General features: G+C 30.1%; 2 long non-coding RNA genes across 3 annotated transcripts; both read left to right on the forward strand.

Moving 5' to 3' along the window:
- The first annotated feature begins 425 nt into the window (after positions 1-425).
- On the forward strand, positions 426-8,724 carry LOC133801757 (uncharacterized). Its single transcript, XR_009876950.1, has 3 exons — positions 426-517; positions 7,819-7,859; positions 8,452-8,724. It is a non-coding gene; the product is annotated as an uncharacterized LOC133801757 (long non-coding RNA).
- LOC133800724 (uncharacterized) lies at positions 2,984-6,110 on the forward strand. 2 transcript variants are annotated; one of them, XR_009876583.1, is made up of 4 exons: positions 2,984-3,163; positions 3,645-3,812; positions 5,278-5,708; positions 5,795-6,110. It is a non-coding gene; the product is annotated as an uncharacterized LOC133800724 (long non-coding RNA). The 2 variants fall into 2 exon arrangements; XR_009876584.1 differs by having other exon boundaries at positions 5,484-5,708.
- Positions 8,725-13,240: the final 4,516 nt, after the last annotated feature.

Genomic DNA, 13,240 nt, shown 5'->3' on the forward strand with positions numbered 1-13,240 from the left:
TGCACCCTAGCGATTTAGTGTGTGCTAGTGCATGGTAGTATGGTACACATGTGTAGAATTTTCTACACACTTTGAAGTTGCCTTTTATTGAGTTTATTAGAATTAATTTATAAAAAATAAAATAAAATAAATGGAAGGGGAAACCATGGTGGACATGTGGCTTAGAGTGGGAAAGGAAGAGGTTTATTTCTATATATTTTATTATTCAAATAAATTAAAAATAAGGTGATAATGTTATTTTGGGAAAGAAAGTGATCATTTTTTATCTCCTATCAATTGTGATAAAAACAAATAATGAAAATTAAAAGAAAATAAATAAAAAATAGGAAACTTATACCTTTTTCTTTTAATTGGGTCATTATGGGGTAATTAGGATAAATAGGGAATGGAAAAATGGAAGAGCATTATGTTCTTGTGGCTGCCATGTGTTAGAGAGAGAGAGAGAGTGGCATGACCTAGAGAGAGAAGGAGAAGAAGAAAGAAAGGAAGAAGAAGAAGAAGAAGGGATCAAGCTAGGGTATGGCTCTTGTTTTGCTTTATGATTTCTTCTTTTAATTCTAGTATATTGATTAGGGTTGTTTCTAACTTTTGGTGTTCATCTTCTTCTACATCTTGATATTAAAAAAAAAAAATACACCCCTAGGGTTTGAGCAAGGAGGTGCTTCTAGATTTGGTTCTTGATTTCTATCAGGAGAGGTATTGAAAGTGGATTTGTGTTTTGGGTAAGATAATAGGTTTTTTAGTGTTCTTGTTATTTTGTTGGTGATGTGTTATTTGATCATGTATGAAGGGGTTTTGGTATTGATTTGCTATTGTATGATGATTAGTGATCATTTATGATTTTATACATGAAGATTTCGGCCTAAGCATGTCAAAGGATCCCCTCTATATTTTGTTTTATGTTTTTATGATTTTCAATATGTTAGATCCATGTTCTAGGACTTCTTAATTTGGGTGTAATAATAATTTGGAATCTTGATAATTGGATCCATGAAATTTGGTAAGATGTATATGATATTATGTATCAATAAATTATGGTATGCATGAAAAATGATATAGAAACATGTTAGGTTTAATATGAAGGCATATGTGGATATTGATGTTTATGTTATTGATGTATGTTGTTATTATTGTTTTGTTGGATTTCATGTCTGAACTCATTGGAAATAGAATAAGATTTTGTAAGGTTGTAATTGAATATGCACTACTACAATTTGGACATCAGTCATCGGCCATGAGAGGTCGGTTCCGCTTAAACCGACTTAACACATGTTCATAAGTCAGTTTATACAGAACCGACTTATCATGTATGTCAAAGGTAAGCATGAGATGTCGATTGCGTGGGAACCGACCTACCATGTGGACATGGTAGGTCGGTTCTGTGTGAACCGACCTTCCATGCTTGTAGAAGACATAATAGGTCGGTTCCTGCAAAGTCGACCTACCATGTTGTCATGGTAAGTCAGTTCTATGTGGACCGACCTACCATGTACTACCTTGGTGACATGGTAGGTCGCTACTATGTGAACCGACTTATCATATCACATTATAAGAATTTTAAAATATATTAATTTATTTAAACTATAAATATATATATATGTGTAAGCTATTAGTGTATGAAATAAATGTAAGAAATTTATATTTATTAATATTACATTATAATGTTTTGAAGTATAGATAATAAATAAATGGATTAAATAAAATTAATATATTTTAAAATTTTAATAATGTAAAAATAAATTACACTATCTTTAATAATATATTTGTATAATGAGATAGAATCGAACTAACATGTCCTTTAAAAAAATATTTAAGATACTATTCTTTTATCAAATTTTTATTTATTTATTTTAAATTGTAAATGTTATTAAATTAAAATATTTTTTATTTATAAAATATAATTATATTGTAATTTTAACAAATATAAATTTTACATTATTTAAATTTTGAATATATTAATTTATTTAAACAATACAAATATATAATTATTTCAGTATGAAATAAGTATAAAACAATATACTTATTAATATTACATATATTATAATTTTTTAAATATAAATAAATTAATAAATTATTTGTAATTAAAACAAATAAATTTAATTTTTTATAAACAAGAAAATATTTTAATTTAATAGTATTTATTAATTAAAATAAAAAAACTTTATAAAATAATTTACAGTATCTCTTTAATAATTTTTTAGATGACATGGTAGGTCGGTTGTGTGGGAAATGACTTCTCATGTGACATGGTAGATCGGTTGTGTGGGAACAGACCCACCATGTCATTATAAAAATATATTATTAAAGATACTCTAATTTTTTTTAGATTATTGGAATTTTAAAATATATTAATTTATTTAAAAAATACATATATATGTATATAATTTATTTGGGTGTAGAATAAGTATTAAAAAAATATATACTTATTAATATTATATATATTATAATTTTTGAAATATTAATAAATTATTAATAATTAAAAAAATTAATTTAATTTTTATAAATAAGAAAATATTTTAATTTAATAGTATTTATAATGTAAAATAAAAAAACTTTATAAAATAATTTAGAGTATCTCTTTAATAATTTTTTAGATGACATGATAGGTCGGTTGTGTGGGAAATAACTTCTCATGTGACATGGTAGGTCGGTTGTGTGGGAAATGACTTCTCATGTGACATGGCAGGTCGGTTGTGTGGGAACAGACTTATCATATAAGCATCATAGAATAAATTAAAATTTTAATTAAATTATACATTTAAAAATTTAAAAATTAAATTGAATAAATACATATTTATAAATATTAGAAAAAATTAAATTAAATAAGTTGGAGATTTATAATTTTAAAATAAAATATCAATATATTAAAATTATATATTTTTTTATTTTAACATCATAGGTCGGTTCTAGAACAGATTTATCTTGTTGCATCATAGGTCAGTTGCTAATGGACTGACTTATCATGTTAAAATTAGGGCACATAAAATAAAAGCCTAAATAAATTTGAAGTACCCGCGCACAATTATCTTCTTCACTGTACACCTCGCGTGAGAGTCTTCTTCTTCATTCCGCCAGCGACCCAAACGACAGCAGCTCTCCCTCCTCAACTCCGATCACGACAGCGACATCCTCCTTCCATCGTTCACCAGCGGTCTCTGGTCAGGTAAGTCGTTTAACACAAGTCTATTTAATATATATATATATATATATATCGGGGTCGATCTCTGGGTGTTGATGAAGAACAGATTGTCCAGATGAGGCCTTCCCTCACATCAAGATCGTCTTCCAATATTCCTGATGAGAAACCATGAACTTAAAAATAATATGTAGTAATAAAATTATATTTATTTATAAAAAATGAAAAAACAATTATGATGCGAAAGAGAAGGAAAAGTAGTAAAGAAGTAGTTGTGCAAAGTTGTCAATTCAGTATGTACGCAATGTTGACTATTCTTTCTGCGAATGGCTCAGCATCTATGATAGACATTTGTGCTGACTATGACAAAGTCAGAGGGTTTCTGGCAAGGTCCCTACTCCCTTTCTTGACTCAAGAAATCAATGAGAAAAATGATTTTTTTTTTATTTTTAATTTTTAATTTGTATTTATGTTTATTTAATCACAATAATATTAATTTTGTTTGCAGGGTCTGTTTAAGATTCTATCTCTGACTTGGACAGTTGAGCTTGATGAAGATCATAGATCTGAAAATTTTGGTATAGGAACATTGTTGAATGTTTTATTGGCTGATTCAGAAATTGGCAAGGCTTTTGGTGGAGTTGAACAGATACTAGTAGCTGCTACACCTATTAAGGTGACATTTTTTCAAATGACTTCTGTTTTTGTTTTCAAAAATTTAAAAATAAAAAAAAGTTGGAAGTTTTCACAATAGTTGCTGAACTTATAACGAAACCATATACAATATATATATATAGATAGGAGAAATATTGGCAGAATTAATTGATAGTGATATACCCCCTTTAACTTCACATCATCAAGATCTTATGTTGAAAAATAATCAGTGTGATAAAGGGTAAGGCATTATTATTAGAGCAACGTCAGATTACAATAGTAAATTGAATGCTTTATATTTAGATTAACATAGGGCCCATATATGAGAAAGCAAAACAAAATATTGAGACTAATTTAAAATCACTTAAAGCACTATTATCGAAAATTGTAAATTTGACTAAACTATGGTAGTTTCAAAGCTATATATCATAAAGGAGATCCCTTCTGTAACAAAAGTTACTTTTTTCAATAGAAAAGATTTTATAGAATTCAGAGTAGAACTTTTGGTTTGGATAATATGGAAATAACAAAACAAGATGACAAAACCAACTTTGAAATTGCTGAAAGAAGAATCACTTTGAAATCGCTGGTTTGTCTTTGATGATATATAGTTAGAAGCTTATGAGCTCATATAGATATAGCAATCAATTAGACTTCATCTTTTTGTTTTCATTCTTCTCTGTTTTACTCTCACTACTTTAAAGATGGTATCAATGTAGACAATAATACCATATTCTTTCCTCTAGGACCATTTCTTAATCACTTTCTAATAGTACAGAATGGGAATTGAAAATAACTACATAATCTCTTAGTTCTACATGTATAAACTTTGTCGTTAATCAATGTAGATAAACTACCATATTATCACCTCTGATAAAATCCTTCAGAGGCCTTGTTTTACAAATCATAGTGTAAAATAGAGGAAAATGAATGAAATGAGAAGTTTTATTATTGATTGATGAAGAATATTACAAAGAGATGTATATATTGCTACAACATGTAACAAATAGTAATCAAAAGTAATAAAACTAACTAATTGAAAGCTAAGACTAACAACTAGCTGAAGTCACTTGGATTTTAAAGGAATTGTAGATCACCCAAAGTAGAGTTCCTAAGATGTGGGATGACAATCTTAGCTTTCTTTTTATATATAATAGATTATATATATATATATACAGTCTGACGATACTTAACTAATGTATCATTAATCGTAATGTTCCTGCAGGCTCTAGTTAATTATTTTTCTTGATTATTGTTAATTGCAAGAGGTACGTATGTTCTTTTATTAGAGGAGTTTGAATATCTTAAACATTCATCCAGAGTGAAGTAGGTTCTGAGATTAAAATTGTGTGTTGCGGTGATAATGGAATGTTGAGAACTTGTGTGTTTTAGTGAAGTAGGTTATGGGAAATTTATTTGTGTGCTGTGGAGATATAAGGAAGAAACTTATTGTGTGTTGTTTGAATTGTTTGATTCTTTGTTGACAGATGGTTAGGTCACTATTATAAGGAAAATGTTGCTCGAATTCATCTAGAATTATGGTTTGTTTTCTTATATTTAAATTATGTTGTGCTTGCATTGTTCTTCTTTGATTGGTATTGGGAAGCTCTGTCAAAATTTAAGTTAAAAAGATAGTATATTAATAGGAATATGACAACGCTAAAAATTTGTTATGGGAATTTTCTACATGCAGGAGGATTTTAGTCGAATTTTAGGGAAACCTTTGTCGAATTTTTTTCTAGGAAATGGACAAGAGTTTGATAACAAAGAACATGCTTTCAAAAGAGTATGAAGAGGGAGTTGACAACTTTATTTTCCTCGTCAACCATTACAATCAGTACAATGTAGATTCTATGTTATGAGGATGATGAAAGACTTCGTGACAAAGGAGTTTTCAATGCGATGGCTAACTAGTAACGTAAGTGAAAATATTCATTATTAAAGTTCTAGCTTTAACTCAAGATTAAGTATATTAATTCAACTCATGCAATGAATTATTTTTAGTGTGGCGGGAAGAACTCTTACACAAAGGATGAGATCAATGAAGTACGTGAAGAATGGGCACAATGCGTCATGAATTTGATTAGTACTACATAGGTCTAGTCACTTTTGTTAACTTAGACTTTTAAGGAGATACACTTACAATGTTAACTTAGACTTTCTTGAAGATATACATACTTTTGTTGTCTAACTATAGTTTACAATGCTTATATGAGTAATTTTGTAATTAACTTTAGACTCGTTATTTTGGATACTTAGTTCAAATTCTAGTATTTTATATTACTATGATATCTATTTTGTTTTGTTCGGTTTGTTTGTATAAAAAGCAAGATTTGTTTTGGGTATAATACATTTTTTAATAAAAAAAACACCATTGGATGTCTACACCATAAGTCGGTTGGGAACCAACTTATCATGTTTTACACCAGAGGTCGGTGTGCCACACTGACCTACCATGATTTTCACCAAAGGTCGGTTTCTGACCGACCTACCATGTCTTACACCAGAGGTCGGTATATAACCGACCTACCATGTCTTACACCAGAGGTCGGTGTGCAACCGACCTACCATGTCTTACACCATAGGTCGGTTTGGCGCCAACTGACCTACCGTGTTTTTACATCATAAGTCACTGCATGGGAAGTCGGTTCCTAACCGACTTATGAACTTTCAGAAGTCGGTTTTTAACCGACTTATCATGTAATTTTTGTAGTAGTGATGTGTTAGTTATTTTTCCTTGAATTATTTGTATAATAAGAGCATGTTAGGATTTGTCATTTGTTTGTGCTAATTAGACATGTATGAATTTGTATGAATTTTGAGAGGCATGAGATAAAAGATAAAATTCATGATGATTTATGCTTGCTGATTTTGTGATTAAATGGTGGAAAAGTTGATGAAATAATGATGTGCATGCATAAGAAATGTCTCTAATGATATGTGGTATTTGTGGGAATAAAATAGTGTTTTAATTTATACTTAAAATGATATTTTTTTGCACAATTAATTACCTTCAGTTTTTTTTTTTTATATATTTTGATGAAAATATGAGTTTTAAAAAAAAGGGAATGGTGATTTTATGATAAATTTGATTGCTGGAATTTTTGTTGAAAAATGTAAAGTGTTTTCAATAAAAGGAATTTGATTAGTATTTTGAAATAAAGTAATATCCTAAACTATGGTAAAATTAAAAAGTGGTATTTTTTAATATAATATGAGTGGTTATTTTACTAGTTATGATTTTTCTTTAATTTGATTAAGAAAAATGTTGAATTTAATTCACTTGTGATTTTTAAATGATGACAGAAAGTTTAGTTTAATAAGTTTAAAATAATTATTTGATTTTCACATATGAATTTATGTTACACAAAATTAAGTCTTAAAATAATTCAAGCAAAATATATTTTTCCCACACCTAAAATTTATATATATTTTTTTTCTCACATCAATTATGTAATTCTATTAACTTAAATTAAATTGTTATTTTCTAAGGAAACGTGATAATTTTAAGTATTTGAAATAATTTCAAGCCTTTGTTATTTCTTTGTAATTTGAAAATAATAAATGGTTTTATTATATATTTTTAATGGCTAAATAAAATTATTTTTATGAAATAAAAATAATGTCTTGGGAGATTTAATCAACCTAGTAATTTTAAGAAGATAAACAATGGTAAACAAAACATGCTACAAGTTTATTAATTTGAATACGAAAGAAGTAAGACACGTAAAATTATCATTTTAAACACCATATTTACGCAACGTTCCCACGTATGTATGTTGCATGCAAATTCACTTTTACGTCAAAAATTATGTCTATTATGCAACCATGTAGTCTTTATAGAAAAATCATGCATGCAATATAAGTAGAATGTGCATTATTCTCTTATGACCTTATGTATAACTATGCATATTTGTATGTTGTGAGTAACTCTCACCGTGTGTGCATGGCCCCTGCACACATGAGTTATATGAATGGGCAAGATAGTGTCTATGTGAAGCTAAGGAATGTTATTTTGATTATGGTAGGCTCGTTGAGAAGTTGTCATTTTACTTAGCTTGGACTTGAGGTAAGGAAGTTAGATGGAATTTTGCTTGTTATGCTATGAATGATAAGATTGTTTGTATGAATGAAAGTGTTATGATGCCTTGCGCTATGAATTATGAAATTCTTTGATATGAGGATATGTTGGATTGTATGTTGTATGCTATGAATGGATGTTAGCGTGATGAACGCAACACATCAAAAAGGGGTTGTTAAGGATATGAAGACGTAACCCGAGTTACTAAGGATATGAAGACGTAGCTCAAAGGGCGGATGCGTCGAGGTTTTTCACGGACCAGAGATCTTGTTTACCTCAAAGGGTGATATGGACAAGTTAGCAGGCCCTGTTCATAAGGAAATGTTGATGATGATGTTATAATGTGTTGTTATGATGATGTTATGATGTGTGCTTATGATGATGTTATGATGTTTATGATATGATGATGATGTTATGTTGATGTGAATAGGTTTATATTTATGATATTGACGCCATGTTAATGATGATGCTATGATATATAAAGATGAATGTAGGTGTTTGTGATTTGTTGTATCTTACTTGCTTGTTGTTTGTACGTCCTTACTGGGCTTTTAGCTCACTCCCTTACTTTCCCTTCCAGGTAGCAAATATGTTTCTCTATGGCACGTGTGGTGATGTGGGGAGTTCTATCATCATAGTGTGTATGGCGTGGGGGCATCCTATGGACGAGAAACGATCAATTAAAAACGTCATTTATCTTTTAATAATGTTATGTTTAATGGGATTTTTCAAACTTATCAGTGGAACTTGAACTTTTGGTTGTTTTAGAACTTTGCATGAAAACTGCTATTTTCTTTTAAAACTATTGGGCTCAACTTGTATGTTTTCAGCAAGACCTCACTGGGATTTTATATTAAGTAGCTTTTCTCTCATAAACTTATGAACATGTGAATGTTTTACAAAGCACTAGAGTAGGGCATTTTACAAGCTATCAGCTTGTATATAGCTCAGGATGTGGATAAAATTGTCAAACGGTATTAAAAAATCGTCAAAATTTTATTAAACAGAAGCTTGGGTCGTAACAACTCAATATATAATATTTTCAAAGATGATTTAGTAATGATATATAGAGTTAGTTAGAGGTCGTTCTTGCTTGAGAATGGAATCAAGTAGGAGTGTTCATTATATTAAAGCATGCATAATTTAGAAGAGGCAGTTCAGGTAATAAAACTCGAACATTGGTGGTCAGCTCGAATGCACATTTAACTTAACCATATTTCAAAAAAATCTTATGGTTATACGGTTCTAGTTTTTGAAGAACAACTTAGATATTATATTTATAATGAAAGTATAGATATTTGCATTTCAAATCAATTGATGTATCTATCTATTTTCGTGGGTGAAGAATTTGAGCCAGATCCATTATAAATAGGACTAGTTATTATCACTTTTTTTTTTTCTATGGACAATCATTGTAATGAAACTTTCAGAAAATAGTTTTATAGTTGTAACTCAGAACATTTAATAATAATAACTTGCGAATTAGTTAGATTTAATTACTAAACTACGTAAAAAAATTCCTTCTTTTTTTGTTCATCATTTTACTATTTTTTAGTGCTTAATTCTCTAGAATACAATGGACGAAATTATGTGTCTGCAAAGATCAAAAGTTTCAAATATATTTAAAATAATAAGATTAGGGATTAATTTGCTAATATGCACAAAGTATAGTCATTAAATTGTAGTTTATTCTTTTTATTAAGGTTTTCAACACATTTTCAATAAAGTTAGTTCTAGGGAGGTATTTGCATCAAAACAGAAAGTGTAAGGACCGATTTGCTGAAACAAATTTATAGGGCCTGACTTACTGAAACACAGTTTAGGCACTATTTGTACAAATAAGCCTTGTTTAGACACCGAAAATTGTTCACGGGTCGAGAACACTGAGAGTCTCACTGGTAGGGCTTAAAGTGAAGCTCCTATAGGAGAATTACCCCTATATATTTATTTAATGTGTCATCACTTGCTTACTCATTATGTCCTATGTTAGGTTAATGTGTAGTCAACTACAAACCACTTCCTCATTCAACATTTTTTTTACTATAAAACCGATGGACTACTAGAAAGATGTGATGGTGTTAAGATTTTGGTAAATATTGAACAAATAGAAAAAAACTACTCAATTTGAATATGTTAACTAGAAAATAATAATTGTATTTTGATTACTAATTATATTTTCAATTAATATAAACAATGTAATGGGAATTTTTATAGACTAATAGTATATTTTATTTTGGTAACAAATTAAGAAGATATTTTCAGCAACAAAAATTTAATAGTTTTCAAATATTACAAGTCATACTAAATTAAAATAAAGAAACCTATTAATTATTGAAATGAAAAAATAATTTGGTTAAATACTTTCAAAACGTAAGGTTGACTAAAGAACTTTGGTTTATAAAAGTTTAAATGGAACTTAAAGTAGAGAAATATTGTACTGTTATTTTATTTAAGATACAAACTAAGAGGTTTTGATCATAATACTACCCAATAAATAGGATTTTATATATTTTTAGGTTTACTTCCCAACTTTGTAAAGCTTGATTATTGATCTTTGACTTTAAATGGATCTAATAATATGAAGTATTACACTATGATGTTGTATAAGGATGAAATTAAGAGTATTCAACAAGAAAATAATACAAATCACACTAATCCAAATTTATTATTTCTACTACTAATATATTATGATATTCTGTCTAATGACTTATCGTCCAATATAAATATGAGAATAGGAGATTGAATACATTAAAAACACTATTCACAATAACATTACACAAATAAGTACTAACATTGTAATTGGATTCCTAATTTAGTTACTTAGTTACTAAATTTATTTGTTTGACTATCCCAATTTTGACTTCTTCATCTAATTTATCATAACTATATCTACTAATGACTTATTGGTAAATATACAACTGAGAATAGGACATTGAATGCATTAATAAGACTATTGACACCAACCCTATATAAATAAGCTACTGACTTAAAAATTTGGTTACACAGTTACCAAATTTTTTAGTATGAATACAACTAGTTTGAATTTTGTTACTAATATGTTATAATTATGTTTACTAATGACTTATAGCTCAATATAAGCATTAGAATAGGAGTTTGAATGCATTGATAACACTATTGATACCAACCCTACACAAATAAGCTACTTTGAAATTGTATTCCTAATTTGGTCCCTTAGTTACCGAATTAGCCAGGCTAAATATTGCAATTTTTTCTTCTACTATACTAATATGTTATAATTATATCCATTAATGGATTATAGTCCAATGTAAGCATAGAACCTACTAACTTGAGGATTGAATCCTTAATTTTGTTACTTATTTCCAAAATTAGTTATTATTATTCTTAAAATAAATAATAATTTTCATCTCTTGATAATGTTATTAATTTTTTTTATTAAAATTAATTAAGAGACATATATTTCTAAATGTTATCTGTATCTCTCTTTATGTACCTTTGCTTTATTCTCTAATCGGTTCATTTCTTTCTTTTATAAAAAAAATTTACAATCTTTCTAAAGAAACCCATTTTTTGTAATGTCCTAGATAACCAAGACCGTTATACTGTGTGTTTATAAAGGTGCAAGACTTGCTACTAAAGTCATTTAGTTAAAAATGTGACACTAAAAGAATAATCGAACTATGGTTAAAATATTTTGGTCATAATTGATAAATTTCATTTAAATAAACATTTGATACATGGGATCCCAAAAAAAGGGTTAAAGAACAGTTTACAAAATTTTAAAGGTTATGTACAACCATAAGCCACTCTAATGGCAAAATAGTAATTTAAGGTTCTCTTGTCCCTGTATCATCCCTCAGCCGAATATGTACATTCCGCCCCCAGAGCTCTCCAATTCAGGGTCGGTCCAGCTTACCCTTGCCTTTACCTGCACCACGTAGCACCCGTGAGCCAAGGCCCAGCAAGAAAACCTTAATACAGAGCATAACCAATAACAGTAATCAAATAATTCACAAAACATTAACAAGATATTTAGTAAACCATAGCGTTCACATAATCAGTGATCAATCAACAAATCAATAATCTATCATCTAGGTAATCGACATGCCATAAACATCAGATTAATAACAGTTAACACATCATACAATACCCAGGTTCGGCACCCTTAGGCCGATCCCTATGTTTATCCCACTGACTTTGACTCACTTAGGCCGAGCTCAGTGATTACATTGCTAACCTCAGCTACCAATGGACGAGCCGCGTCCTATGCGCAAATAATAATTCCGCCACTCTTAGGCCGTTTATTTCATGCTCACATAGCATAACACAATCATACAATATTGTATACAAATATAGGGAACCCTAGTCCTAACATAGCCACACAAACGGGTGCAGTTTTCTTACCTTTCGTCTAAGCACAAGCAGATACGCAAGCAAGCACGACCCCCGAGAACGATCCTCTCCCGAGCCTAAGCGGCAACCTAGTCACAACCCACAATAACATTCTCACCATCATTCAATTCCATGATAGAGCCCCAAGACCAATTCCATGCTCTCAAGACCTCCAATTTCCTCAAATTTAATTGCTAAAACATCCCCCTGAGCCCCTGGGCTTAAGCCCTAAAAATACAAAAATTCAAGGGCCCTAAAATTGGCCTAGCGCCACAGCTCACAGGCGCCGTGCTGCACAACCAGGCCCCCCTTGCCTTGGTTCATCCCAGCGCTGCGGCATGGAATAACAGGGCCACGGCACTCCTTCAGGAACCCAGAAAAACTAGGTTTTTCCACCGTTTTTCCCCGAGCCAAAGCTCTCAAATCTTGCCCGAAACTTGTTTAAAAGTCCCAAATGAGCTTAAAACCACAAATAACACATAATAGACAGTACCAACACCTCAAAAGCTTAACCCAAACTGTTACTCAGTTCAAAACCCAATCATAGATTTAAAATTCTACATAAACTTAAACCACTATTAAATTTACCAAGAAAGCAGAACAGAGCCATACCTCAAAGAAGAATCATGTCCTCCAAGTTGTTCCACCTCAATACTGGCTTCAATTCCTCGAGCTCATTTCCTTTCCTTCCCTAGATTCATCAAAACTTCCTAGTGTCCAAGAGATAGAGGGAAAAACCAGAGAGAAAGTTAAGGGTGTTGAAAATGTTCTATTCCTTCCACTATCTTCTGAACTAAGTGCAACCCCTCCTTAGGCTGGGAATGACCAATTTACCCTCAGCCAATTACCCATTCTCTAAAACTCATAAGGGTAAATGAGTCTTTTACCCCTCTTTTTTCCGCTAACCATAACTACTGCCTTGCAAATTCCCGTGATCTCTAATTCCCTTAAATGATTACCAAATAATTTCTCATTACTCGATAACGCCCGGTAATGAG

This window comes from Humulus lupulus, chromosome 9 (genome assembly GCF_963169125.1).
Source record: "Humulus lupulus chromosome 9, drHumLupu1.1, whole genome shotgun sequence".
Lineage (NCBI taxonomy): Eukaryota > Viridiplantae > Streptophyta > Magnoliopsida > Rosales > Cannabaceae > Humulus > Humulus lupulus.